Raw genomic sequence first — 26553 nt, 5'->3', positions numbered from 1 at the left:
ACCGCTGCCGGCAACAGTCTTTTGCTTCCCCTTTTTTGTCTTTTTTTTAAATAACCCACTACTACCACCACCACCACCAGTTGTGCCCCTTTAGCGGTATTGATCACAGGTTGCAAAACAAACTACTCGTGCTTAACTTTGCTATGTAACCGCAAGAGCTGTTTGCAGCTGCTGCTGTTGCTGCCGGTATTTTTGTTTGGGAAGCACAAGTGGCAATAGCCGCAACTCGAGAGAACCAACGGCATGGCTGCTGGGTCACCTGACAGCGCGTTCTCGCCCTGCAGGAATATTCTGCCTCCAAATGAGACGTCACGAATGACGTCGGGTCATGTGGTCACACCGGATGGGGTGATGCTGCGTAAGGGGTAGCTAAGGCCTCTAAACTTGCTACAGCGGCAAATTATAAATTCCGCGAATTGAGAACAGTGAGTTACGTAATTCCGCGGGAGAAATTTTGAAAAAGGGCTCACAACGTGTTTAAACCTTTCCCAAGAAGCTAAAGTAGTTTTTGCCACTAGATATAAGGCCACTAGGAGAAGCCAGCTTTAAAATGACCTTGGCTCAAAGCGCGCGGTTTCCGAGCGCAAAGGAATAGGTACCTGTGGATATAAAACGAAAAAGTAAAAACGAAAGTACGTGAAGTAAAAACGAAAAAGGGCAAACGGCGGCAGGAATGGGCAGCTTGCAACACCGAGTAGCGGCTGCTGCTGCGGGGAGGCTGCGTGCCTTCCTTAAAGTAATAGAGGCCTGGCTCCAATCCAGTGTGGCGCGCGCACCAGCAGCGTTGCCTACTAAATAACGTCAACGTATCCGGTGCTTTTATATTTTAGCAAGCCGTCTGCGCTTTTTGTGCGTATGTGTGTGTGCGTGTGGGGGGGGGGGGGGGGGGAGCCACCGCGGGGGGTGTCTCAGTGGCTATGGTGCTCGACTGCTGACCCGAAAGACGACGCGGGTTCGATCCTGACCTCGGCAGTCGAATTTCGATGGAGGCGAAATTCTAGAGTCCCGCGTACTGTGCGACGTCAGTGCACGTTAAAGAACCCCAGGTGGTCGAAATTTCCCGAGCCCTTCACTACGGCGTCCCACATAGCGTGAGTCGCTTTGGGACGTTAAACCCCATAAAACCATAAAAAAATGTTCATTTTCAGTTTCCGAAATAAATCTATAAGGGCAGTGTTTCTGCATGTAACCTGTAAAATATTGTAGTGCAAGGGGAAAGTAACATTTTTCGCACCCGCTTAAGGACACCATGCACTTGAAATCCAAAGTACAATGAGCGGTAAATAATAGGAGGGAAAAGTATCGAAATCAAGTCTTTGTACAAACTTTTTCCAGACACAGAAAATTAGAGCTCTGTTGAAAAACGACGAACGATGATTGGCGCTGTTAATTGTTCTCTAGTCCCGTTTTCAAAAATATTCTATAATCCGCTAGGTAGCATAGCTGACTTCCTGCCCTGTACCGTTGACTGTTGGAAAACACGCGCATTGAATGCTTTAGATCAAATTGCAGCTTATGAAGGCTCTCTTGACGTCAGCGTCTTGGAAGACGTCGAGACCGTAAACAATTTGCACACTGGACGCAAGTGATTGGCTACACATTGGTCCCACGATCGGTCTATACTGCAGACGTTTTGCTTGTGCTTCGGCGGCTCGAATGGCTTGTTCCTGACGACATCGACGCTGCGCTTCAGCTCTCGCCACCCCCACCTCTTTTCTCTCTCTTCCTATCACCTCCTCGTACTCCTCCGCGTTACACCGGAACCGAGCCTTAGAAAAGACTAACGTGCCTTGTTACGTTTGGCAAGGACATCTTCAACATCCTCGAAACAAAAAATGAAAAATTAGAAGATTTTAAGATACTGTCATAGAAGTATTGAAGGTAATGGTCTACTGTTCTCATATGTCGCAAAGTCTTTCTTTTAAAGTGTTTCCATCAATCACTTCGAACAGTTAAGACTCCCATAGAAGACCGATGAGGACCGTTTTTGACGATAGCAATAAGGTTAATAAAAAAAAGGCAAGACTGCCATCGAGTGATCTGAGGATATATTAATTGTTGCAGTGAAATCTTGCATTACGTGAAAAAAAAAAATGCGTTCGTGTATGCTTTCCCACTCAAAAATGGTTTTGTCGAGAATTGTTGGGTGTACTTTAGTGGAAAAGAGAAAACTGGACAACTACGCACTTCCTGCGACAAGAATTGCAGCTGTCTGACCACGTGCGACCCACGAGCTGATCGCATGACAAACACGTGGAGCCAGCACCTCGAAACACCTGCTGGTTAATGACATGCAAGTCGAAATCAACATGACGAAATGGGCTTGGGCAGGACATGTAAAGCGAAGGCAAGATAACCGCTGGTCCTTAAGGGTAACGGAGTGGATTCCAAGAGAAGGCAAACGTAGCAGGGGGTGGCAGAAAGTTAGGTGGGCGGATGAGATTAAGAAGTTTGCGGGAATACGGTGGCCACAGCTGGCAAAGGACAGGATTAATTGGAGAGACATTGGAGATGTCTTTGCCCTGCAGCGGGCGTGGTCAGTGTGATGGTGATGATGATGATCTGCTAGAGAGTTCCGAGGCACCCAGAGTCAGCCAATTTTGGCTGCAGAACAACTGACTGCGGTCGCAAATCCGGAAGCCTTCGCGTAGTTACGGACAGAGAAGAATGGGCTCCCGACCAGTGCGTCGTGAGTCAGCTGCGTCTGTTTACCCTCAAGTAACGTACAAGGACACGGGCATACCTCTCCCAAACGTGTGAAGGGACGTAGTTCCATCTGCCGGTGAGCAGTGCCACATGAATATTTGACATGCCGAACTTTTTTCTCTATGGAACGAAATACTTCGTTAGAGAAATCTTGCGAACAAAAAAGCATGTACAGCCCTGTAAAGGAGACCGTATTTTTATTGTTGCCAAGAGAGTAAACACAACTTTTCACACCTTAACCCCTGCTCTGCCTCGGAGACCACCTTACCATGCGCTAGTGCCAAAGGCCCGACAACTCTCTCCGAAACCTTTTGCAAAAGTTTGTACTAATTACTTCCTTATTACAGCCCTAGGGGAATCAGCCGTGTTGGACACCAAGCTTCGGTATGAAACTTGTTGGTCCGTTTGACACCGAATTAAACCAGCGTGTTTTAAAGGGTCTCTCACCTGTGAGTCGAGCAAGAAACAAATATATGCGGTCACTTCTTTTCTCGGCTATTCATGGCGGCTCCACTCGTGTTGCTATGCTATGCCCAGATGATCGGAATCGGTTCATACACTGCTGCGCATACTTCTTCGACAAATGAAGGCAATTAAAAATTAGTCACATCGACAAAATACCATCACCGCTTTAGCCGGGCTCGGCTTGCTGCCTAGCTGGCTTGCGCCACTCATTTAGTAGTTTCGCCTATTACTATATATTCCAGTAAAAACCGCGCATTTAATTGCGATACTGTCAAGCACTATCTGCGGCATTGAGCACAATGCATCCCTCCCGTCCCTAGTCGCTTCCTCATGTCCGAAAAAATGTTTCTATTGGCAGCGGCACCTAATAACCGCAGAAAAAAGACAAAATAGCGACATAAGTTTTATATAGCTCTGAGTTTATTTCGCCGTAGATAGTTTTGCGCCGGTGCGGCTAGCAAGCTTATATTTGGATTTCATGAGCTGAATCGTAAAGGCGATATCAATGTTGATGCGTGCTTGGAGTAGCGAAAGCTGATCCACAATATCGAGTAGTCCGTAGTCGGTGGTGCCGCCGTAGCCGCTTGTTTCAGTACTACTCTCTGCAATGGGCACTCTCTGTGTCCTACGCTACAGGAGGTCCAGACCTCATTCGAGAGAGCCGCTGAACCTCACGGAGTCCACCTTTACGACTCTGCAGCCTTCCTGCGTTTCACAAAGAGTTAATGACGTGAAAATTACTAGAATTGAAAGCTCAAGTCAAAGGGTCATGAAATATATTTCGTGAAAAAAGCAGCGTTTCAGCAGGTTAGCCTTCCTTGACAAAAGTTCATCGCACTTCTCACTCTAACCTATGGCAAAGTCAGAGCGGTAGCGGTGAGTGGGTAGTGTTAATGCCTTTTGTGCCGGGACGTACACCTACGACTAGCGGGGTTTTAGTAGAGATAGCAGCAACTGCATTAGTAAGACTACGCCTCGGTGGTGTTGTCACCCCTACTTGCAGGGCGATGACGCCGCAAGTTACTGAGTGTGCTTTCGACGTACTTTTCACTGGAATATCACTGGAACCAAATCAAACCTTTATCTTTCTTTACTAAAGAATGGGGCGTTCGCAGACAGCTGCTCTAAGTGGCAGCTGGATGCGACAGCTGCCCACACATCTTTGACAACAGCTGGCATCACACCAGGCGTAATAACAGACATACCAGCATAACATCACTCGTGTAACAAAAGGTGGCAACACATCAAGCAAATAACAGACATACCAGCTTAATATCACCCTTGTGACAGCAGCTAGCATCATATCAAGCAAAATAACAGACATACCAGTATAATATCACCCTTCTGAACAGCAGCTTGCATCACACCTGGCATAACAACAGACATACCAGCATATCAGTCACACAACAACCACAGCAGCACTCAGTCAAAATATAGTGATCTCAGATAAATGCCGTTCGTAATTGTCTTTGCAGTGTTAACGCACACACATATATTACCGTACTAAAGAGTAATGGATCACGAACAGCAGTAACAGACATACGAACAAAATTGAGAACATAGCAGAAAACAAAACAAAAAGTTTTTGATAATCGCGATTTTTATTGTCGACTGTATTCCTGACAATCTAATCCTTCCCTACTATTGTTCAAGATTTCTGTAACCTTTAATAATGTTCACTCATTGTTTTGTTTTACTTTGCTGTTAACTTCGCTTAATGTTCTTGTTGCTTTTTATGTGAAAATGAATACGTTGTTTTGAAACTGTCTCCCCTGCGATAATGCCTTCGAGGCGACGCAGGTATTCTGTAAATAAATAAATAAATAAATAAAAATAAGAAATCCACGGGGTCTAAAATTTGTAGTGGACTAGAACTGAAGGCTCAGAAGAAAAAAAGAACACTCTCATATTTCCTATTACAAAACCTTCCGGCACAAACAAACACCTCTGTGAAACCCCCCCATTGGGCGGCAAAATGAGTGAGCTGCTCGCCTATGGTGTACGCCCGGTCGCAGCTAGACGAGGAAGTAGCATTTAGAAAGTCGGGGAAAAATAACGACCACAGCCTAAACGCTGGCATAAATGAAGGACGAGTTTTCATACTCCCCGAGCCTCCTCTAAAACGAACGGCTGCCATTGTTGAAATTGCATGGCCGCTTTCTTGTTCCGTAACATGTGGTCTGTTCAGTCGCACTCTGCCGGTCTACTGCTTCAGGTTTGCATCAACGAGTCACTTGCTCACAAACTGTCCGATGTTGTCAGCTACGTTCGTAATTAATAGAGAGAAGAGAATACGGCAATGGATACTATTTTTGTTCTTTGCACTTCTTCGATCACTCACTGTGGGCTCATTTTGCAGCTATACAAACATGGGTTTCATGTACGCTTTAACTGATAGAAGAAGGCCTCTTCCTGTAGCAGTAGTAGTAAGTGGTCATGATAAATATAGTAAATGGAAGGAAAATATTTTTGGTAGCCGCGGCATCTGCTATCGATCCTGGAAACACCTGAGCTGGGGCAGCGGAAATAAAGGATAGCAGGCAGTGTGTAAAATTGGAGTGAAAGAGTTGAGGGCAAAGTTAGAAAGGATAGGGGGAGAGGACTGTAGCAGTCGTCATGTCTCGGTAAGGTGGTTTGTGAGAGCTCAGAAATTTATCAAGCAGAACATTTTTCGAATCATTCAAGCGCGGAAGCTTCTGCAGGAGTCCACGTAACCGGCAGTGAGTGCAGGGTGCTGTCTCTGCGAAGGCGTCGACGTGTGGCAGCTCGAGGTGACCGAGCAACGCAAGGATCAGCACTTGGCGCCGCTTTTTGCCGAAGCCCGTGACCCGACATCCGCAAGCCCTTTCTTCATTCGCGACGGTTTACTCTATAGAACGAATTATTCCTCTGGAGGTGCGCGCTTTATCCTCGTCGTTTCGGCTACTCTCTATTCCTCTGTTCTGCACGCAATGCACAATGACGTCATGGTTGGGCACATGGATTTCGCCAAGACCCTTAACCGTACCAAAGAATGTTTTTACTGGCCAAAAATGCGTCGCACGGTTCAGCGTTACGTGACCACATGCGTGCAGTGTCCCCGGTTCAAGCCTCCCATGACTTCTCCACCGGGACACCTGCATCCTGTGAGATCTCCAAGTACACCATATGAGCAAGTTGGTCTCGATCTGCTCTGCCCGTTTCCCCGCTCGTCCCCCGGTAACCGCTGGGTCATCGTGTGCGTTGATCACCGCACCCGTTACTGTGAAACCGCCGCCCTACCTTCCGCCACCTCTGCTGAAGTCTCTCTCTTTCTTCTTCATGCTGTCAACCTCCGGCATGGACCTCCTCGAGTCGTTATCAGTAACCGTGGTCGCCAGTTTACGGCGGACGTTGTGGAAGATCTTCTGCTTCTTTATTCGTGTCATTTTCGTCACTCGACGCCGTACCCCCAGACGAATGGACTCATTGAACGTACCAATCGGACACTTACGAACATGCTTGCCACGTATGTCAATTCCCGCCATAACAACTGGGACGACGTGCTTACCTTAATTACATACGTCTATAACACGTCGAGGCATGAAACAACTGCTTATAATCGTTCTTCCTTCTTTACGCCCGTCCACCTCGAAGCTCCCTCGACAGCATCTTTCCTTTCTCTCTCGACACCGAGACGCCTTCTATTGCAAGCACTCTATGGCGCGCTGAAGAAGCCTGTAGGCTTTCCGGGGTATGCACCTTGGCATCGCATGATCTCTCTAAGCAGCGTGACGACCGCCGGCGCACAGCTGCCTGCTACCTGCCTGGTGACGTTGTATGATTGTGGACGCCTCTCCGCAAGCGTGGTTTATCCCAAATGCTGCTGTCCCACTACACAGGCCCGTTCATCGCTCTAGCTCGCCTCAATGACCTGAACTATGTGGTCTCTCCCAAATCTACGCAAGGACGCCGCTCAAGGAAAACCCAAGTTCTGCATGTCGCACAGCTAAATCCCTTACACCCTCGGGACCCAGATTGATTGACTCGACTAGAGGGCTTCGTCTGCGAACGGGGAAGTGCCACGCGCTACGCATGGGCCCTGAGGACCAACAAAGTGCGCACGCAGAAAAAGAAGAGGAGTTTTAATATCCGGCCGCTGACCCACCAGGCTGGGGTCAACCTGCCTGTGTAAGTAGCTTTGTGAATAGAACCAGTAACAATATATTTAACACTGATAGCACATCAGATATCTCGTGATGCACCACAAGAAAGAGGTGATTGTTTTCCAGATATTATACTTATGAAGACTAAGAAAGTCCCACAAGCTAAATTCTTTGTTTACAGTGAAATTCTCATTATTGCTAAAAACATTTTCATATAGCACACTGATTCTCCTCTATATCATAAAAGCGAGGTGTCAATTTTCACAATTATCTCATTTGACAAATAAAAATATACTAGGAGAATCATTTAGGCGCGTCGTCTTTTAATCATGTAGGCCTTCGAATCTCTGTTTTAGGCCTAGGAGGTCGTTGGGGCGCTGACTGAGAGGGGGATGGAGGTTGAGATCCTGGAACCGACAGGGGTCTCTGTATGGGGAGTGTGGATTCTTGAGGCAGATGCTGCTGACAGAGGACTGCAGTCCCTTGTGTCAGGTATGTCATCCTCGGGAATCACTGAGCACTGCAAACCAAAAGGCGCAGAGTGTGCTCGAAAAAAATAATCGCTCACAATACCCCGTGAGGCAGATCATTCTCATTAGGGATGTCTTGAAATGAAGATTGTTCAGAATGAACGACTGGCCTTTGCGAAATAGTGAAACGGGTTCGGAGTTCTGACATCTCATGGAATGATGTAGGTACAGGAGGTTCCGGGCCTGTGTCTGTTGTCGTGGAGCTCAAGTCCCGTGTATATCTTTCAGAGTCATATGGAAATGGCATGTTCAAAAAGTCGAAGCCCTCGTGCTCTTCAGGACCTGTTGGTTCGACAGATTTAGTAAATTTGGAACCATTCCACAGCTTCCCATCATCTCGACGAAAAGAATAAGAGCCTTGTTGGCGAACAGTCTTTTTAGGTGCGGAGAATTGTTGGTCTGCCTTGAAACGAACTACGGGTCGACGGACTGTAACATCGTCACCAACTTGGAAAGGAGGAGGTTTGGCAGCTCTGCGCAGGTCCGTGTACTTCTTGGAATATGCCTGTTTGTTTTGTGCTCTCTCTTGCACCATTTTATAGATTTATAAGCTAGCTATAAAGGGCTTATGAACAAGCTGTTGAACGAACTGAACAAGCTGTTGACATACCTCTTAAGTAGGTATGTACCGTCCTTCTTTTCCTTCTTCTTCGTAGCGTTGTGTCACCACATATTGTTGTAGGTCTTCCCATGTAGTCAATGTTGTTGGGTTACTTTACTGATCGGTGATCTGCTTCGGTAGCAGAAAGATTGAAAGTGTCCGATCTTTCCACAATAGAAGCAGGGCTTCCCGTGGGCTGGACATGAGGATTCTGTGACCGCGTGGCATCTTGATCCACAACGATGACAATAGGTGAGATTTGATGAACTCGTCGATAGTGTCGACAACTGTCGAAGCTGTCTAGATGCTTGGAATGGTTGCGACGACAGTCGTGGACGAAGAAGGTTCCGTGAAGATGTAGGCTGACGAAATTGATGCACTTGTGCAGACGGAGGCATGTTATGTCGTAGAGGAAGTTGTCGTGATGGAGGTTGAGTATCGTTGCGTTGAGTATTCAGGTGGCTGAGATGGCGCCCCTCTACGTGGATAAATAACTGCAGGAAACTCCAAGGGACGTTGTCTAGGGGAGTACTGCCAAGAATAAAGTTTGAACAATGGCGTACAGCAACGTCGTGCAGAGAAAGTCGGGCGTTCAGACGAGGTTGGCATTATTCTTCTGATTACTTGCACGGACTCTGCAAGTTCCTGGGCATCCATGCTAACCTTTCCGCATTGGAGAGCGATTCGGGACGCAGTCGCTAAAGATACGTCGGGACCTTCCAAAAGGAAACGAAATGATCGCGCAACGTGACTTCTGGCGAAGGATATAGCTGCAAATATTAACCAAATCTCTGAGAGCAGCTACATACTCAGCACCAGATTCGCCAGGTTCCTGACAACCATTCTGAAATCGATGCCTTTCGACGACGAAGTGACATTCAATTGCAAACTCTCTCTCCAGGAGAGTAACTGTTTGTTTATAGATATCTGGTGTCGCATCACCAGTTGAAGGCTGTGACGTAGAAGGCGGTGATGCAGTTGCCTGGTCCTGCGACGCAATTCGGGCGAAGTAATCTTTGCAGCCTTCATTTCCCAAGCTGTAAATCAAGAGTGATTTTTTTTTTACTTTCAGGCGGTACTGATGCTGCACAAGAATCATTCAAGTATAGAGTTCAAAAGTATGAAACTGTTGTGTCCATGAAACCGGTGGGCGACCAGGTTGTTGAAGAAAGGATTCGGGCGAACGCACACCCGTAAAAGACGATGTAGACAGTGCTATTTCTTCCGACTAGTTCCAAAAATTCGTATTATTCGATGTCAAATATTTCAAAAATCTTCTTATTCTTCTTGCCTGAGGTCATTCTTCGTCACTCTAGCCAGTACTGATCGTGGCAATCAATGGCGCAACAAATTTCTCAAAGTCCAAGTACTCGCCCTCCCCGAGTACCAGGTCGAAATGGAGGGGTCAAACGTCTCCCCCCTGCAAGAGTCACTGACATTCAATATAATTTCTCGGCCTCCCCACGCTCCAAGCCACAATGAAGGGCAAGCGTCTCCCTAAATATACGACGTAGTAGTATTTTATGACGCAGTAGGGCTCAACTGCGCGATATCAAGCCAATAGCAACACACGCTATTTTGCCTCTGCAACGAATGCAATAATTTCTTTTTCAGTGACGAGTGAAAACATATTCCGTCGTCGCTTTGAGAAAAGCTTGATTACACAATCCTCTTTGCTGTTTTCTTCTCCTGCTAACATAAACGAAGCATTCGTGGTAGACGTCAGTTTTCTTCAACGTCATACACTAAACTCTTGCCAAAACATTCCCTGTAACTTGTCTGTGATGTCACCACCGAAATACGGTGACATCAAATTAGATGAGAAAAAACTCACAACTTCAGTATTCACCTGACACTGCAGAACCAGCGACTTCTTCATGAGCGGCCTGGGCCACTATGAAACCATGTAGAAAGCTAAAATCGGCACTGCAAGAAAAATTGCACTAACTACCAATGCCAAAACACGCAGAAGCTTGTTTCAAACTACGAGAACAGCCGATTTCACTTTGGAGAACTGATTTTGTCTTCTTATGTGTGGGACTCAAACTGCGTGTGATCATCCCATCCTTGAGTCGCCATTGTATTATCGGCCGAGGCGGCCGTATGAAGAGACCGTACTCTACGTAAAACTGTGACCAAGGACCCAATTTATTCGACGCGCAGAAGTATTTATAGATAACAAGCACGTGACACAAAGAACCGATGAACAAGAACACATAAGCATAAACGCGCAAATAACCAATCTATCAATTCGAAACCGAAACTAAAACCAATGGGTACAACAAAAAAGTGCTGCAGGGAAGGCGTAGCGCATTCCTGAACGGCTCGAAGATAGAGGTAGCAATACTCTTTTAAACGGTACAGAGCAGTTTTTCGACTTTGTTAGTGCCGTTGTTGTTCGCCTAACAACCATTCACACGTACCAGCTGTGGCGAATCGGCCAAGAATCGGCAGGGACAGAAAGACTAATGAGCTGTGTGCTTTTGCGACAAAAAAAAAGGAAAAGATATGAAATCCAGAAAAACAAAAAAAGGAAGATAATGACAGAAAGAGCAGTATTTGTAGGCTTTCTTACTTTTTTATTAGCTGCTTGCTGGCGCCCCCCGCAGTGCTGCGCCCCTTGCCTTCCAAATGCACCTGCGGTGTTCCAACATCTTATGAACCTCTCGGTTTACCCAGGAGCGTAGTCGTCGACTGCCATCTAGATGACGTGCTAGTACCCGCAAGTGGTTTGAGTGATTTGATCGTGTAGTTGCGCCAAATCCTGCAGGCATTCAGGAACGAAGGTTTGAAACTTCGACGAAGCAAGTGTTCATTTGCAAATGACAGTGCGGACTTCCTGCGATTTGGTCTAGTAGGAGGACAGGTTGTGCATGGTGAAGCCAACAAATGCAATTTCAGGGCTCCCAACTCAGCGAAATATGCGTGATGTGATACTATTATTAGGCTTTAGTGGGTTCTTCGGTAAATTCATCCACAAGTATGCCTTGGTTGCTTAACCACTCACACGGCTAACGAAAAAGGAAGCAGTGCTTGATTGCAAAGGATATCAAGAGAGCAGCTACCAGGAACTGAATAGGAAGCTCACATTAAGGTCAATGTTGCAGCTGTTGGATTCCAGGGCAGAAACAGAACTGCACACAGAGGCCATTTCTAGAGGGCTTGCGGGAATGTTGCTATAATGAAAAGGGAACAACTCGCATATCGTTTACTGCTTAAGCAACATAACAACCAAAGCGGGAAGCAAATACCATACCGCAATACCGAACTGGCTGGAGGCCATTCGGTGATGTTTGGATCGACTGACGTTCCTACTTTTAGGCATTCATTTTAGAATTCTTACAAACTGCCAGGACCTCATTTATTTGATTGTGCAGCGTACGCAGAAACCTCAGAATGTACGCTAGTATGACGTTAGCCAAGAATTTGACTCCGCAGTCAGACATCGACCCGGAACAAAGATGCAGCATGTTGACTTCTTGAGTCGAGGACCGGGTGGTCGTCCGACTGACAACATGGAAGATCTTTTGGAGAAATGATTTGAGGTGTGGCTGGCTTAGAGTCTCGAAGACCAGATAACTGCCACTCAAAGAGGAGATGAAGAACTACGACAGCTTATACAGATACTCCAACAGCCGGAACATGACCGCTCAAGGGAAAACAGGAACAGAACAACGGACTATGTGCTCAAGGACGGTTGCCTAATTAGGATAATCGGCTCTGATAATGAGACTGTAATAAAATTTGTGTTAGCGATGTGCATGAGGAAGGGAGTCATGCTGCGATGTGGTGACCTGTTTGGTCCTTTTTCGGCGGACCGAACTAAGGCAAAGATTTAGAAAACATATTGATTTCCTCTGATGTGCAACTACGTGCGAAAGCGTTTACATCTGACAGTGCTTTGAGGGCATCTTCAAGAAGGTTCCTGGTATCCTTTTGAGATTGCTCACCTATACCACATGTGTCCGTTCGTACCAAGCAAGAGACGGAGCCAACGCCTTCTAGCAATCGTTGACAACATGACGAAGCTAGTGCGCCTCATTCGCACTGGTGATACCTCAACCAAACGCGTACTGCGCGCATTGATAGGATTCATCCTCGAAAGAGGCCTGTCTAAGGCCACCATCACGTGTGGGGAAGTTGCTCCATTTCAAGAATTTCAAGCGAAACGGTGAGTACAACTTGTCCTGAACTCGCCGCGGCACCCTCAAGCCAAGGGACAAGCGGCGAGTGAATCGCACGATGTGCCCTATGATCACCACTGCAATGAAGGACCCAAAGCATCGAAACTGGGACGACAACCTTTAAGGGCAACTGCGGCGAATTTTCGATGTTCATCCATCGAAATGAAATTTACAGTCTGTATTCTTTATGGTAGTCTGATGTCTCACGTAAAATTTCACACCTGAAAGCGGCGTAGTTCTTCCGCAAGCGAATTTTGAAGACAAGCACTCCTCGACGCGAGCGGCACTCGTTGATCGAGCAACTTGTACAGGCCACCCTGCACTGTGACGTCACTGGCGTGTCGGCGTGTCAAGCTGGTCGGGCGCGCGCTGGCGTTGGCAGTGCAGGGGAATACTGGAAATTGGTTTTCGGGAAAGTAAATGACGCAGTAACCCACACCCGAACCGCGACGTTAGGGTGGAGTGAAATAAGAAAGGAAGAAAGAGGTGCCGTAGTGCAGGTCTCCGGAATTATTTCGACCACCTGTGTAATTTCGCGCCATCTCAACGTGACAAATGCGATGTGTACGCTAGAGTGATGGGTCCCGGCAACTTGTTGTGCTGTGGGATGCACAAATTCTTCATCTGTGACAACGGGCGCGATCTACCATAGGTCTCCTAGCAATAAGAACCTTCGCGACAAGTCGGCGAGAGCTGTCCGCCGTGTCAACTGGTCTCCGAGGAAGCATTCTCGCTTGTGCTCGGAACATTTCGCGCCAGATTGCTATGAAGACAGCGTGTACCTCAGAGAGAGTTTTAGACTCGTTGAGGCTTCGTTCAACCGGCGCTTGAAGGCAGATTCTGTGCCAACGTTATTCGAGTACAACCGGCCGTCGCAGCGGCCAGCTGAACGAAGCGCGGCCGTCAAGAGGAAGCGGACCACGGTAAGCGTGCCCAAAGTATGTTAGATTGTAGAACTGTAGTTGGCGTGAAATCACTTCCAAAAGCTCGCCGTCGAGACAAAGCTTCGCAAAGAGAGGACTGTTGGTGATGCATGCCCCTGTAAGGATGTTGTGCACCGCGGCAACGTTCCGGCAGCAGATTCTTTCATCGGGCTGGGTCGGCCGGCGCTCGCCACACGAACAGCTGTCAGCGGGAGCATCACATTAAATTTTGTTCTGACAATCGTGTCACAAATGCATGCACGAGAAATGACTCAAGTACTTAGTTCTCCAAGTTCAGACCATCTCCACGCGGCAGGTGACGCGGCCTGTGGTCTGACTCGGCTGGCTCGCGCGGCGGTGGATCATACCTGAACGGCGACTAGTCTAGTCCAAAATCGTCGAATGAGCCGTCTTCTAAAGACTCGCTAGTCTCGGAAACGCTGTTCTCCGCGCTTTCAGTCACGTCGACAGCGCGCCTCAGGGTAGTTGCGATATCTTCGGGGACTACACAGCGCGGCGAACACGCCAGTGACGTCACAGTCAGTACCGCACGAAGGCACCTCCCCGGTTTCAGTTTTGCGGTGTCGGTTTCGAGTTTTGTGTTTTTTGCAGTTTAAAAATTATTTTAGGGTCGCTTTTGAAAACCTTGTACCGTACACATTACAGGAGGTTCTGAGGAACACAAAACAACCATTAACTTAAAATGGATGAAAAATCGCCTGAGTTGCCCTTTAAGTATGTTTCTTAACAATGCTCTTAACAAAGGCGAGAGCAAGGCCCCTTTTGAAATACTTCAGGCTACAAGCCAATCTTTTATGCCTTAGCCCTGCAAGAGGTGACTGTGGATGGTGAAGACGCTTGGAAGAACCCGAGTGAGCTGAGAGAACCAGCGCAGCAGCACCGGATGGAGGAACAAAAAGGGTAAGCTTTTGGGCGATTCCTCTGCGCGAAGACGCACAGACAGCGACTCGAGGCAGGTCTTAGTAACAAAGTGATTTACTCTCACATTGTTGGTGTCGCGGCAGGGGGGTCGGGCGTCGTTGAGGGAGGAGGGTCAGGTGGTCTTCCCGGCAGGTGTCAAGAGAACGCCTCGGCGGTCGAGAGCGCGTAGCCTTGTTCCCCCTGCCACCCCACTCGGGAGGAAGGGTGATCGAGGTTACGCGCGTTGAGCGGTTCGGAATTTGAGTGGGCCCGCGAGCGGGCCTTACACGCTCTACCGGCTGAGCTACACGGGCAGCGTCTGGGTGAGTGTGAATCGCTTGTCTGTACGCCATTGTTGGGTACCATCGAAAAAAAAAATACACGCGCCCGCGCAGCGGCTCTAACCCTGGACCGTTAGGTTAAAAGCCTAACGCTCTACCGACTGAGCTACCCGGGCAACTGTTTCGGGAGTGAGTGAATCGCCTGTCTGGACGCCATCGTTGGCTACCATCGGAAAAGGAAAAAAAAATGGACACGTGCCCGTGCAAGAACTCGAACCCTGTACCGTTAGGTAGAAAGCCCAACGCTCTACCGACTGAGCTACCCGGGCAGCTGTTTCGGGAGTGAGTGAATCGCCTGTCTGGACGCCATCGTTGGCTACCATCGCAAAAGGACAAAAAGGAAACGCGCCCGAGCACGGGCTCGAACCCTGGACCGTTAGGTTAAAAGCCTAACGCTCTACCGACTGAGCTACCCGGGCAACTGTTTCGGTAGAGAGTGAATCGGCTGTCTGGACGCCATCGTTGGCTACCATCGAAAAAGGGAAAAAAAAAGGACACGCGCCCGAGCAGGGGCTCGAACCCTGGACCGTTAGGTTAAAAGCCTAACGCTCTACCGACTGAGCTACCCGGGCAACTGTTTCGGGAGAGAGGGAATCGGCTGTCTGGACGCCATCGTTGGCTACCATCGCAAAATGAAAAAAAAGACACGCGCCCGAGCAGGGGCTCGAACCCTGGACCGTTCGGTTAAAAGCCTAACGCTCTACCGACTGAGCTACCCGGGCAACTGTTTCGGGAGAGAGGGAATCGGCTGTCTGGACGCCATCGTTGGCTACCATCGCAAAATGAAAAAAAGGACACGCGCCCGAGCAGGGACTCGAACCCTGGACCGTTAGGTTAAAAGCCTAACGCTCTACCGACTGAGCTACCCGGGCAACTGTTTCGGGAGAGAGTTAATCGGCTGTCTGGACGCCATCGTTGGCTACCATCGCAAAATAAAAAAAGGACACGCGCCCGAGCAGGGGCTCGAACCCTGGACCGTTAGGTTAAAAGCCTAACACTCTACCGACTGAGCTACCCGGGCAGCTATTTCGGGAGAGAGGGAATCGGCTGTCTGGACGCCATCATTGGCTACCATCGCAAAATGAAAAAAAAGGACACGCGCCCGAGCAGGGGCTCGAACCCTGGACCGTTAGGTTAAAAGCCTAACGCTCTACCGACTGAGCTACCCGGGCAACTGTTTCGGTAGAGAGTGAATCGGCTGTCTGGACGCCATCGTTGGCTACCATCGAAAAAGGAAAAAAAAGGACACGCGCCCGAGCAGGGGCTCGAACCCTGGACCGTTAGGTTAAAAGCCTAACGCTCTACCGACTGAGCTACCCGGGCTTTTTTTTTTTTTTCTTTATTGCCGATTTTGACGTACAAATCAAGAGGTTACAAGAAATAAAACATGGCGGCCACACTTCGGCCGACACGACTTTAAAATTTTTTGAGCGACATTAATCCATCTAGTACAGTTATCCATTGTGGTGGATCAGGCAGTGCGTTGTACACATTTCTTAAACGCACAACGCTCTCAATGAAATGTTCGCGAACCGGGCGAACAACCAAGTCCGCGTGTTCAAACTGCATTCGTGTTTTCCACACCGCGTGGAGGCCCAGGACCATAATGAGGTCATAAGGTATTTCCTCTGAGGGATTCACAGGCAAGAAACGTATGCCGTACGGATCGAGGGGTAACTGTTTTTTTAAAGTTCTTTGGAGTACATCCCAATGAAAGATCGGGTCCCAGCAGTCTAGAAATACGTGTTCTATTGTTTCGGGTTTCTTGCATAAAAAGCAGTCAGTGTTCCAGGGAATGAAGAGTCCTTTATCGTGAAGCCAGGTCTTAACTGGGAGGGTGTTTGTATGTAACTTGAAAAAGAACGATTTGGCGGAGGGTAGTATAGGCATTTTCTTCACTCTTTTTAGGACGTCCTGTCCTGGGCCACCGCGATGTGGAGAACGGTACAAAGGTACAGGGAGCATGACATCTACAAGGTCTCTGTAGAGTTTTTTCTTTGTAACGGTTGACAGGTACTGCTGGGAAAAACGTACATTCAACAGCCTATACGATAAAACAACTTCATGCAGGTATCCAGTCACCCTTCCGCACATATTTTGCACAGACGAGACTACGAATCCAGGCAGAAGTCTATACAGTCTTACTTGTATAACTGTGCGCAGGAAGATATCATTCTGATCCCGTAAAAAAACAAAGCGTGCCACAATTTGTCGCAGAAACAAGTGAGCCAGGCCAAGACCTCCTTTCTTTACAGGCAAAAACAAATTCGTTCGACTGGACCGCTCCCAAGTCGAGGCCCAAATAAAAATAGCAAAAACCCGGTGTATTTTTTGAATGCTCATCCTCGCCGCACACAACACATTCATGACGTACCAGATTTTTGATATCAAAAAAAGGTTGCAGACAGTGGCTCTAGAAAACATCGACAGTTGCTTGCCTTGCCACCCGTTCGCCTTTTCTTTAGCCATCAAGGCTTGATCCCTCCAGTACGGTTCAGGGTCGATGAGCTACCCGGGCAACTGTTTCTGTAGACAGTGAATCGGTGTCTGGACGCCATCGTTGGCTACCATCGAAAAAGGAAAAAAAAGGACACGCGCCCGAGCAGGGGCTCGAACCCTGGACCGTTAGGTTAAAAGCCTAACGCTCTACCGACTGAGCTACCCGGGCTTTTTTTCTTTCTTTATTACCGACTTGGCCGGAAAAACGAAACACAAAAATACAATGACATAACAATAAAAGCACTGGTCAGTTTCTAGCTAGTGCACGATGATAAAATGGGTTAAATGATTTTAGTTGGTCGAGGACAGGCAACCACTCAGGTTGTGGAGCTCGCTGTCCGAAAACTTCCTGTGTGTACATGATGCTTTCAATGAAATACTGATGTGCAGGATGCACAACATCATGTTCATGCCTGACATCCATTCGCGTGCGCCATAGGCTATGCATGCAGAGCAACATTAGCAGGTCGCAAGGCACTTCACCTGTTTCTGCACATGGTAGGAAGCGTATTCCAAAAGGCGTCAAAGGTAACTCTTTTTTCAGGGTGCGTTTCAAGACATCCCAAAGAAAGACAGCGTCATGACAATCGAGAAAGATATGCTCTATAGTTCCCACTTTTTTGCAAATTAGACATTCCACTGACCAAGGTACAAAAAGGCCTTTGCTCTGCAACCATGGCTTCACTGGGAGGGTTCCAGTATGCAATTGAAAAAAGAAAGAACGCACTGAAGGCTTCACCGGCATTCTTTTGACCCTTTTTAGCACATCGCGTTCGCGACCCCAAAGATATGCACTGCGATAAACAGGCACTGGCAGAAACACATCGGGCAGGTCCTTGTACATCTTTTTCCTTGTTACAATGGCTGGATACTCATCGGAAAATTTTGACCGAAGAATACGCACTGCTGCAACAACTTCTTGCAAGAAAGCACTTAACCCACTCCGACCTGCAGACATGGATGACACAACATAATCAGGCAGTGATTCTGACAATCGCACTTGTATAATAGTTCGCAGAAAATCATTATCTTGACGCAAGAAAAAGAATCTAGTCACTATCGGCCTCAGAAATAAATTTGATAATCCTAGCCCCCGTTCCGCACCATATGGAACAGATTGCATCGGCTGGTACGTTCCCATGTTGACGACCAAATAAACGTTGCTTGGTTTGGTTTGGTTTTATGGGGTTTAACGTCCCAAAGCGACTAAGGCTATGAGAGACGCCGTAGTGGAGGGCTCCGGAAATTTCGACCACCTGGGGTTTTTTAACGTGCACTGACATCGCACAGTACACGGGCCTCTAGAATTTCTCCTCCAAAGAAATTCTAGCCGCCGCGGCCGGGATCGAACCCGCGTCTTTTGGGTCAGCAGCCGAGCACCATAACCGCTGAGCCACCGCGGCGGCAAATAAACGTTGCAAACACTCTGTGCAACCTTTGCACTGAAGTCCTTGGCAAAGTTAACGCTTGCAGAACATACAAAATCCTCGCTATTAAAAACATGTTGCACACTGTAGCTCTTGCAAACATGGAAAAGTTGTGACCGCCCCATTTGCCTGTCTGAGCTTTGACTCGTTCGGTTTCATGGGCCCAATATTCTTTGCTTTCTCTGTAGTCGGTTAGCGGCACGCCGAGGTACTTTCCTGGCGTGTCTACCCACTTCATTCGACAGAATACTTCTGGCGTGGCCTCCCACTTTCCATGCCAAAAACCAAAACATTTCTGCCAGCTTATCGCACAGCCACTTGCATCACAAAAATTTACGGCTTCTCTCGCCACCTCTTGCACGCTTTCCTGGTCTCTGCAGAACACTGCTATATCATCTGCATATGCCAATACCTTCACTTCATTATGACAAAAGGCGTAACCTCGAATGTTTTGCGTAGTTAACAGCTTTAAACAAAAGGGCTCCAGGTAAAGTGCAAAAAGCAGTGGAGAAAGAGGGCAACCCTGCCTTACTGACGACAATACAGGAATACTATTACTCAGGCGGTTATTAATTATGAACCTTGATGTACAGCCATTGTAAACCATTTTCACGCCATCAGTGATGATACATCCTACATTCACATGTTCCAACAGCGCGAACAAAATTTCATGTACAACTTTATCAAACGCCTTATGCAGGTCTAGTTGGATCATGGCGACACGACCCTCCGTTGCATCACAGCATTCAAGGACACTCCTAGCTACGTGTATGTTAGTAAAAATGGTTCTGTCTTTTATGTCACAGGTCTGGTGTGGGCCAACAAGGGTTTTAATTACTGTTTGCAGTCGTCCGGCTAGCACTTTCGTATAAATTTTGTACTCTACGTTAGTTAAGCTTATTGGGCGGTAACACTCAACTGACTGCAACCTACTCGGGTCGTCCGATTTTGGGATCAACACCACGTGGGAGGTTCGGAAAGACGGCGGAGTTAACTTTCTTTCATAATCATAGCACTCGCTTATTACGCGTTGTAATGCTATTGCCATAGCCTTGTAAAGTGCGGCACCGAGGCCGTCCGGCCCAGGCGACTTGTTTAAGCTCAGCTGCTGTATTGCAGCTTCGATTCCTGCTGCCGTTATGGGCTCCTCAAGTACCTGCGCCAGGTCATCCTCGACTCTTGGCATTAGCGACAGGAATGCAGTTTTATAGTGTTCAACATCGGGCGTTTTAAGGCTGAACAAGTTTTGGTAATATTCCAGAAACGCCCTTTCAATCATCTCAGATTCGGAAGTTACGTCATTGCGATAACAAATTTCCTTTATCTCTTTCGAAACTGCATACTGTTTTTCGTCGCTGAGCGCCCTTTTTGTGGGCGTCTCCCCAAGCCAAAATCTTTCGCTGCGCGCCCTTATCACTGCACCTCGATATTTCGTTTCATCTATTAGTTCAAGCTTAGTTTTGGTCTCTTTTATTTCTTGTCTGTACAACCCCGGCTTGACGCCTTCCATGCTGAGCATGAAATCAAGCTCGGTACGAAGTTCCTTTTCTTGCTGTTTTTCCTTACGCTTTAAAACACATGCTCTTTCTATAGCGGCCACTTTCACGTCGCATTTAAATTGTTCCCATGTTTGTATAAAGTCTGACTCTTTTTCTAACAAGCTTTTGACTGAGTCTTTTAGTTTCTTGCTAAACTCCTCATCCTCCAACAATGTGTCATTAAATTTCCATAATTCCCAACTAAACTTGACAGTCCTTTTCCTCTCCCCAAGTGTGACCACGACTAAAGAATGATCACTGAAGCTGACGTGCACAGTCTGATACTGGGAACACAAGGGCACAACCTCAGAAGAAACAAATTCTGTCCAGCCTTGCGTGACTAACGCCTTGAAAATGCGTGTACTGCGCTTGTTCAGAACCTTGCATTATAATGCCAATGTCTTCCAATTTTGCTTCATTAATCATCTCAAACAGCAGCTCGGCACTCGTGTCCTGCAGGGTTTTGTTCGTTGTTCTATCTTCAGGTCTACACACACAGTTAAAATCTCCAAGCAATAGTACACGCTTTTCTGTCAGCAGGAAAGGTTGAACACGGCGAAAAAAGGCATCTCGTTCGGGAATTCTATTAGGTGCATATACACACACAGCTCTCCACTCTACGCCAGAAAAGTAAAAATCGCATGCTACAATCCGGCCACTTTCACATGAAAATACAGTTTCCACAGCGACTTTGCAGTTTCTAGTTAAAATCAGACACCCTCCCGACTTTCCTTTTGCATGGCACACGCAAAAACTGAACTGTGCACGGTAAATTTCAGCCATCGCATCTGTCAACTCTTCGCTTTCAATTTTTGTCTCTTGAATAGCCAACAGATCGATTTCGTTTTCGAACAAAAGACGCTTAAGCTGATTTTGCCTCCTTCGCGCAGAAAGACCTCTCACGTTCAGTGTGACAATACGCAAGCAAGATGTTATTTGAGACGCCATCTAAATGGTTGGGATTCGCCGCTCTCGAAGTGACATCGGTTTGCAGCTCACCTCATCAAAAATCCTTCCAGTTTACAAAGTACGGCGGTGTCAGCACTGAACCCGATCGAAGACCGGGTTACCAACACGAAGACCCTGCAAGGCACCTCCGCTAAGGCGGAGGGACACCCGACGAAGTCCTACGATCAGGTGGGATGTTCGGCTTGGGCTTGTAGGCAGCACGTCGAACAGGAGGCGCTTTGGGAAGAGGTTCCTCATGGTCCGTCCCGTCGTAGCTCGTCGCCTTGTCAACAGCTTCGTCGTGCGTCCTCTTCGCTGGCAAAGTTGACGCCGCGGGCATCTCCGTGTCAACGTCCTTCTCGTCGGTCGATTTCAAAACCGTCTCAGCTGCACCTACCGCAGCATCATCTGCTTTTCCCGCGTCCGCCTCAGTTCTGGTGTCAGGCACAGGTGGTTCTTCTGAGTTGGCAGCCTCATGTTCCGTGGGAAGCGTTGCTTTTTCTGAGGCTATGCTTTTCGGTACTGCGTCTTCCCGACTCTCATGGGTCGCCTCTACCGCGTCGACTTCGTCCATAATATGCTCCTCAGTAGTATCCCTACGACCAGGACCAGATACGGTAGCATATGTTCGCACGCACTGGGCGTCGTCGTGGCCGAAGCGACGACAGAGCCCGCAACGTGGCACACGGCACTCCCGACGTATGTGTCCGGTGCCGCGGCACCGGAGGCAGAGCAGAGCTCTGCCAGGAACGTGGACGAGTGCGACGTCCTCTCCAACACGCAGCTGGTGCGGTAAGTCCTCGATGGTAACGCCCACCTTCAGCTTCAATGTCACTGAGCGCGTAGTAGACGACTTGTCGACGCAGCCTTTGACTCTCCACTTGTCCCGAGTTATGTCGGTCACTTTTCCAAAAGCCGCAAGAGCTGCCTTCACGTCGTCATCTTTCACGCCGTGTAGCAGCCAGAACAGCTTCAGCCTGACGCCCTGGTTGCATTGGTCAATGACCACACAGCGGTGGTCCTTGACGTTGAACGCCTCCGCCTGTAGCATTTTGTTTTTTTCCTTCTTCATTGCAGAATGTCACGGCCCAAACATGATTCAACTGATACGCCCCGAGGGCAACCACTTCCGGCAGCAATGACAGACGCTCAAGAGCGTCACGAAAGTTTTCAACATGGTATGGCCTGGCTTGGACGTCGCCATGCAAAAAAACAGTATGCAAAACGCTCGAACCTGTTGGCAAATGCGGCAAAATCCGCTGGTAGTCCTCGTTCGGTTTGATCGTACTCCTGATACCGCGGCCCGGCTCGGCCGCTAAATCCGCTCCTTGGGAGCCCATGATACACACGTCCGTCACGCTCGGTGGCCGGAAGTCGAATCCCGAGCTACCCGGGCAACTGTTTCGGTAGAGAGTAAATCGGCTGTCTGGACTCCATCGTTGGCTACCATCGAAAAAGGGAAAAAAAGGACACGCGCCCGAGCAGGGGCTCGAACCCTGGACCGTTAGGTTAAAAGCCTAACGCTCTACCGACTGAGCTACCCGGGCAGCTGTTTCGGGAGAGAGGGAATCGGCTGTCTGGACGCCATCGTTGGCTACCATCGCAAAATGAAAAAAAGGACACGCGCCCGAGCAGGGGCTCGAACCCTGGACCGTTAGGTTAAAAGCCTAACAACGCTCTACCGACTGAGCTACCCGGGCAGCTGTATCGGTAGAGAGTGAATCGGCTGTCTGGACGCCATCGTTGGCTACCATCGAAAAAGGAAAAAAAAGGACACGCGCCCGAGCAGGGGCTCCAATCCTGGACCGTTAGGTTAAAAGCCTAACGCTCTACCGACCGAGCTACCCGGGCAACTTTTTTTTCTTTATTGCATAGAAAAACTTCCGTAAAAAGGGGGAAAACTTCAATCAATCTGGTTCGCGTCTCAAGTTACCGGGCTGCTTAATACGAGCCCGCCATAGCCCTAACTCAACACTGCATCCCCATCAAAACATCAAAATTCAGGGAGGCACACACATGCATTTAGGCACGGCAGCCAGCTTGGAGGTTCTTCGCGTGCAGCATATACACTCCTCACCAAAACACACTGTTCACGAAACACAGATTTGGACGATCTTGGTGGCTCGGCATGTCTGTCCATCATACGGCTTTTCCAAAGACTGAATAGTCCCATCAGCTCAAACAGATCATAAGGCACAACAGAGTTTTTGCCAACAGGCAGAAATCTAATAGTGTATGGTGTAATTTCAATGTCCTTCTTAAGAGTTCGTTGTGGTATGACCCAAAAGAACATGGCATCACGGCACAGGATGAAGCAATGATCAATTGTATCAGGCACGTTACACAGACGGCAATTCACATTCCAGGGTACAAACATCCCCTTGTCATTAAGAAATGTCTTGACAGGCAGCGTCACTGTCTGTAGTTTGAAAAAAGAACGTTGTAGCGGCTGCCTGAATGCACATCCACCTAACACGCTTTAGAACACCGACGTCTAAAGACCCCAGATAAGGCTGCCGATACAATGATGTAGGGAACAAAGACTCAGTGAGAGCCTGCGTCATCTGTTTTCTCGAGAGGCTATAGAGGTAATCTAAAGAGAAGCGCACAGTGAGGAAATTGAAAGTGTCAGCAACCTCCTTAAGGAATCCCCATAAAGTCCCCTCACGAGCCTGCACAGTCGGTGCGAATAAGTAAGGCAAATGAAAACTAAGCCGCCTAATGAGCACAGCTACCAGAAACGGGTGGTCTGCCGATTTGAAAAAGCTACCCGGGCAACTGTTTCGGGAGAGACTGAATCGCCTGTCTGGACGCCAGCGTTGGCTACCATCGGAAGTGGAAAGAAAAAGGACACGTGCCCGAGCACAGGAGTGTATAGGGTAGATGTTTTTTTAAGTGATGACGAAAGCAATGTGAACGTTGCTTAATTGTTATGAGTCTTAATGAAGGTAGTGTTCGTAATGTGCAAAAAAAAGCTGAAATGGAGCTAGACTAACAGTTGCTAATACAAAAATTAGGACAGGGTGATTGGTTACGGGAAATTCAAATATCTCTTTTTTTTTTTGCATTTCGAAGCGTTTAACTCCCCGCTTCAAAGAGAATAAGTATACAGGGTGTTTCCCCTAAGACTTTAAGCAATATTTAAAAATAGGCTCTTTTATTTAGAAGTAGGTCGAGGAATATTTGTTTCCCACCCAAATAATTGGTGGTTTGTGGAGAAATTGTACTGCAGTCCAACATGAAGAGAATTCATTGATAGAAAATTTTTTTGGAAACTATATTCAACTTTCCAAAAAAGAGAGCACCTTGCGGTATGTTTGAATCCAGGTTAGAACTTATGTCGTTCTTTTATGGTTTATGGTTTACGGGGGCTTAACGTCTCAAGGTGACTCAGGCTATGTGGGACGCCGTAGTGGAGGGCTCCGGAAATTTCGATCACCTAGGGTTCTTTACGTGCACTGACATCGCACAGTACACGGGCCTCTAGCATTTGGCCTCCATCGAAATTCGACCGAGCTACCTGAGTATACATGGACACCCTTTGCATAAGACTTGTTGATTACGAGGATAAATATTTAGAGGCATCAGGAATTTCGCTATTTGAGAGTCGAACGTATGTTCACCTAGCTTTGTGCGAACGCTTGTAAATCTAATGGGACGATAAATGGCACATAAGACGGAAATCCTTTTTTTCCATAATAAACCACTCACGATGACAATTATTGCTGCAAAATATAACATGAAGGCACAGTAACAGCCTTTCTAGGTGTTTTATTACGACCGAGTTGCTGCCATCGACGCCTGATGAAGATGTAAGACTTTAGTCAATTAGTGACTAGTGGAAACGAGGGCATCTGTTGCTGCATCAGTCGTTTCTGCGAAAATGCTTGCCGCGACGCCCCTACTTTTTCAATCCGATGCTGTGCAAACCGCGCATGCGCAGTACCATGGCGTAGCACAATCAAGAGATGCCATTGTTGACGCATGGGCTACATTGGTGCCGGCGCAGCACGAAGGCACCAAGGAGTAAGTGAAAGTTTCCTTAAAGTTTCGCCTTCATATTTTCCGTTCCTTCTTGTCCCAGTGTCACGCGCAGTCTGCGGGTGACTTTTAAGTTTTTCCACGCTTAAAAGTAACCACAGCCGTCACTTCGTGGTCGTAAGGAGGAAAATCTGGTAAATCAGGTTGTTAGTGAAGCTGGTAAGCATAAATTACGGTTAGTTTCTTCGGCTGTTTGACTATCGAGAATCGGATGGCCCTGGTGATCGTACAGTTCTAGCGAATTTGGCCGCTTGGGGATGATGGTGTTCGAGGACTCTTTAGGATAATTTTTCGCATGATTTGTAGAAGCGATGAATAGGAAAACGCTTTGTTTTGTTATGAACTAATACGAACTTTTTTTCGGCTGTGCAATACTTCTCTCATCAGCGTTGATTGTTAGTTCGTTTAGCTGAAGGGGAAAATCTTTACCTTTTGTTGGTCAAGTATTTTCGGTGTGGCATTGAAGTATGGCCACGGTTGTTTTCCGTTACGATGATAGTGGGTATGTTAATATACCTTAGCATTCCCGCACACTACAGGGGACATCCGCTTACGGCAACGAGTGATGGAGTTCTTCCACGTCAGCGCTGAAGGTTGCAACCGTGTGGGTCGTCTTGGCTGATGTACGCTATCAGAAGTACCCTATCAGAGCGATTGCAAGTGTTTCTGCAGGCATCCCGACGCGACAGTAAGCTCCATGAGGCACTCCGCAATCAGGCTTCTGGAGGGAACTTAATATTTACGAATTTTCGCCGCGCCAAAACAGTCAGCATGTTCTTATCTGCTTTTTTTAGCACATCAGAAAGGCGCCAATGTTTAAGGAGTTAAGGAGGACCACTGCCCATGGTTTCAGGTTGACCGGTATCACTTTACCTTCTTTTTCCTTGGCTTGTCTCCTCAAAGAAAATGCGTCTGGGAACCATAAAAAAGTGCCTACCTTCACCAGACAAATTCTAACTACTTTTATTAGACAGAGAACTAACCACCAGAGCAAAGTGTAAGTTCAGAAATTTTGAAGCGTCTGGCTTTTTGATATAATCAAATGCATGCCTAGGTGTAGAATTTTCTTCGCACATGTCTTGGGAAGATCACGCAAATCATGTTGTCCGGCAGTTAGCCAGGGTAACAGGCACGATTGGCTGTATTAGATACATTCTTCCTAAATCAATTAAACTACTTCTATATAACACACTGTTCTGTGCCCATATTAACTACTGCCAGCTTGTATGGGGCACTGCAACGTATTCCTCATTACAAAAAATTCATGTTCTGCAAAAAAAGTTTCTTCGCTACGTCTTTAATGCG

The 26553-nt window shown here is 47.7% G+C and overlaps 12 non-coding genes across 12 annotated transcripts; all 12 read right to left on the bottom strand.

The window, feature by feature from the left end:
• Positions 1-14838: 14838 nt before the first annotated feature.
• On the bottom strand, positions 14839-14911 carry TRNAK-UUU (transfer RNA lysine (anticodon UUU)). Its single transcript has one exon. It is a non-coding gene; the product is annotated as a tRNA-Lys (tRNA).
• Positions 14912-15141: 230 nt separating this feature from the next.
• Positions 15142-15214, bottom strand: TRNAK-UUU (transfer RNA lysine (anticodon UUU)). Its single transcript has one exon. It is a non-coding gene; the product is annotated as a tRNA-Lys (tRNA).
• Positions 15215-15294: 80 nt separating this feature from the next.
• On the bottom strand, positions 15295-15367 carry TRNAK-UUU (transfer RNA lysine (anticodon UUU)). Its single transcript has one exon. It is a non-coding gene; the product is annotated as a tRNA-Lys (tRNA).
• A 77-nt stretch (positions 15368-15444) lies between these two features.
• On the bottom strand, positions 15445-15517 carry TRNAK-UUU (transfer RNA lysine (anticodon UUU)). The gene has a single exon. It is a non-coding gene; the product is annotated as a tRNA-Lys (tRNA).
• A 77-nt stretch (positions 15518-15594) lies between these two features.
• Positions 15595-15667, bottom strand: TRNAK-UUU (transfer RNA lysine (anticodon UUU)). The gene has a single exon. It is a non-coding gene; the product is annotated as a tRNA-Lys (tRNA).
• A 76-nt stretch (positions 15668-15743) lies between these two features.
• TRNAK-UUU (transfer RNA lysine (anticodon UUU)) lies at positions 15744-15816 on the bottom strand. Its single transcript has one exon. It is a non-coding gene; the product is annotated as a tRNA-Lys (tRNA).
• A 78-nt stretch (positions 15817-15894) lies between these two features.
• TRNAK-UUU (transfer RNA lysine (anticodon UUU)) lies at positions 15895-15967 on the bottom strand. The gene has a single exon. It is a non-coding gene; the product is annotated as a tRNA-Lys (tRNA).
• A 78-nt stretch (positions 15968-16045) lies between these two features.
• On the bottom strand, positions 16046-16118 carry TRNAK-UUU (transfer RNA lysine (anticodon UUU)). Its single transcript has one exon. It is a non-coding gene; the product is annotated as a tRNA-Lys (tRNA).
• A 1272-nt stretch (positions 16119-17390) lies between these two features.
• On the bottom strand, positions 17391-17463 carry TRNAK-UUU (transfer RNA lysine (anticodon UUU)). Its single transcript has one exon. It is a non-coding gene; the product is annotated as a tRNA-Lys (tRNA).
• A 5218-nt stretch (positions 17464-22681) lies between these two features.
• On the bottom strand, positions 22682-22754 carry TRNAK-UUU (transfer RNA lysine (anticodon UUU)). Its single transcript has one exon. It is a non-coding gene; the product is annotated as a tRNA-Lys (tRNA).
• Positions 22755-22831: 77 nt separating this feature from the next.
• On the bottom strand, positions 22832-22907 carry TRNAK-UUU (transfer RNA lysine (anticodon UUU)). Its single transcript has one exon. It is a non-coding gene; the product is annotated as a tRNA-Lys (tRNA).
• A 78-nt stretch (positions 22908-22985) lies between these two features.
• TRNAK-UUU (transfer RNA lysine (anticodon UUU)) lies at positions 22986-23058 on the bottom strand. The gene has a single exon. It is a non-coding gene; the product is annotated as a tRNA-Lys (tRNA).
• Positions 23059-26553: the final 3495 nt, after the last annotated feature.

Source organism: Amblyomma mixtum, chromosome 6 (assembly GCF_055824585.1).
Source record: "Amblyomma mixtum isolate Tamu chromosome 6, ASM5582458v1, whole genome shotgun sequence".
Classification (NCBI taxonomy): domain Eukaryota; kingdom Metazoa; phylum Arthropoda; class Arachnida; order Ixodida; family Ixodidae; genus Amblyomma; species Amblyomma mixtum.
Note: the sequence above shows the minus strand (reverse complement) of the source record. Positions and strands in the feature narration are given on the sequence as shown.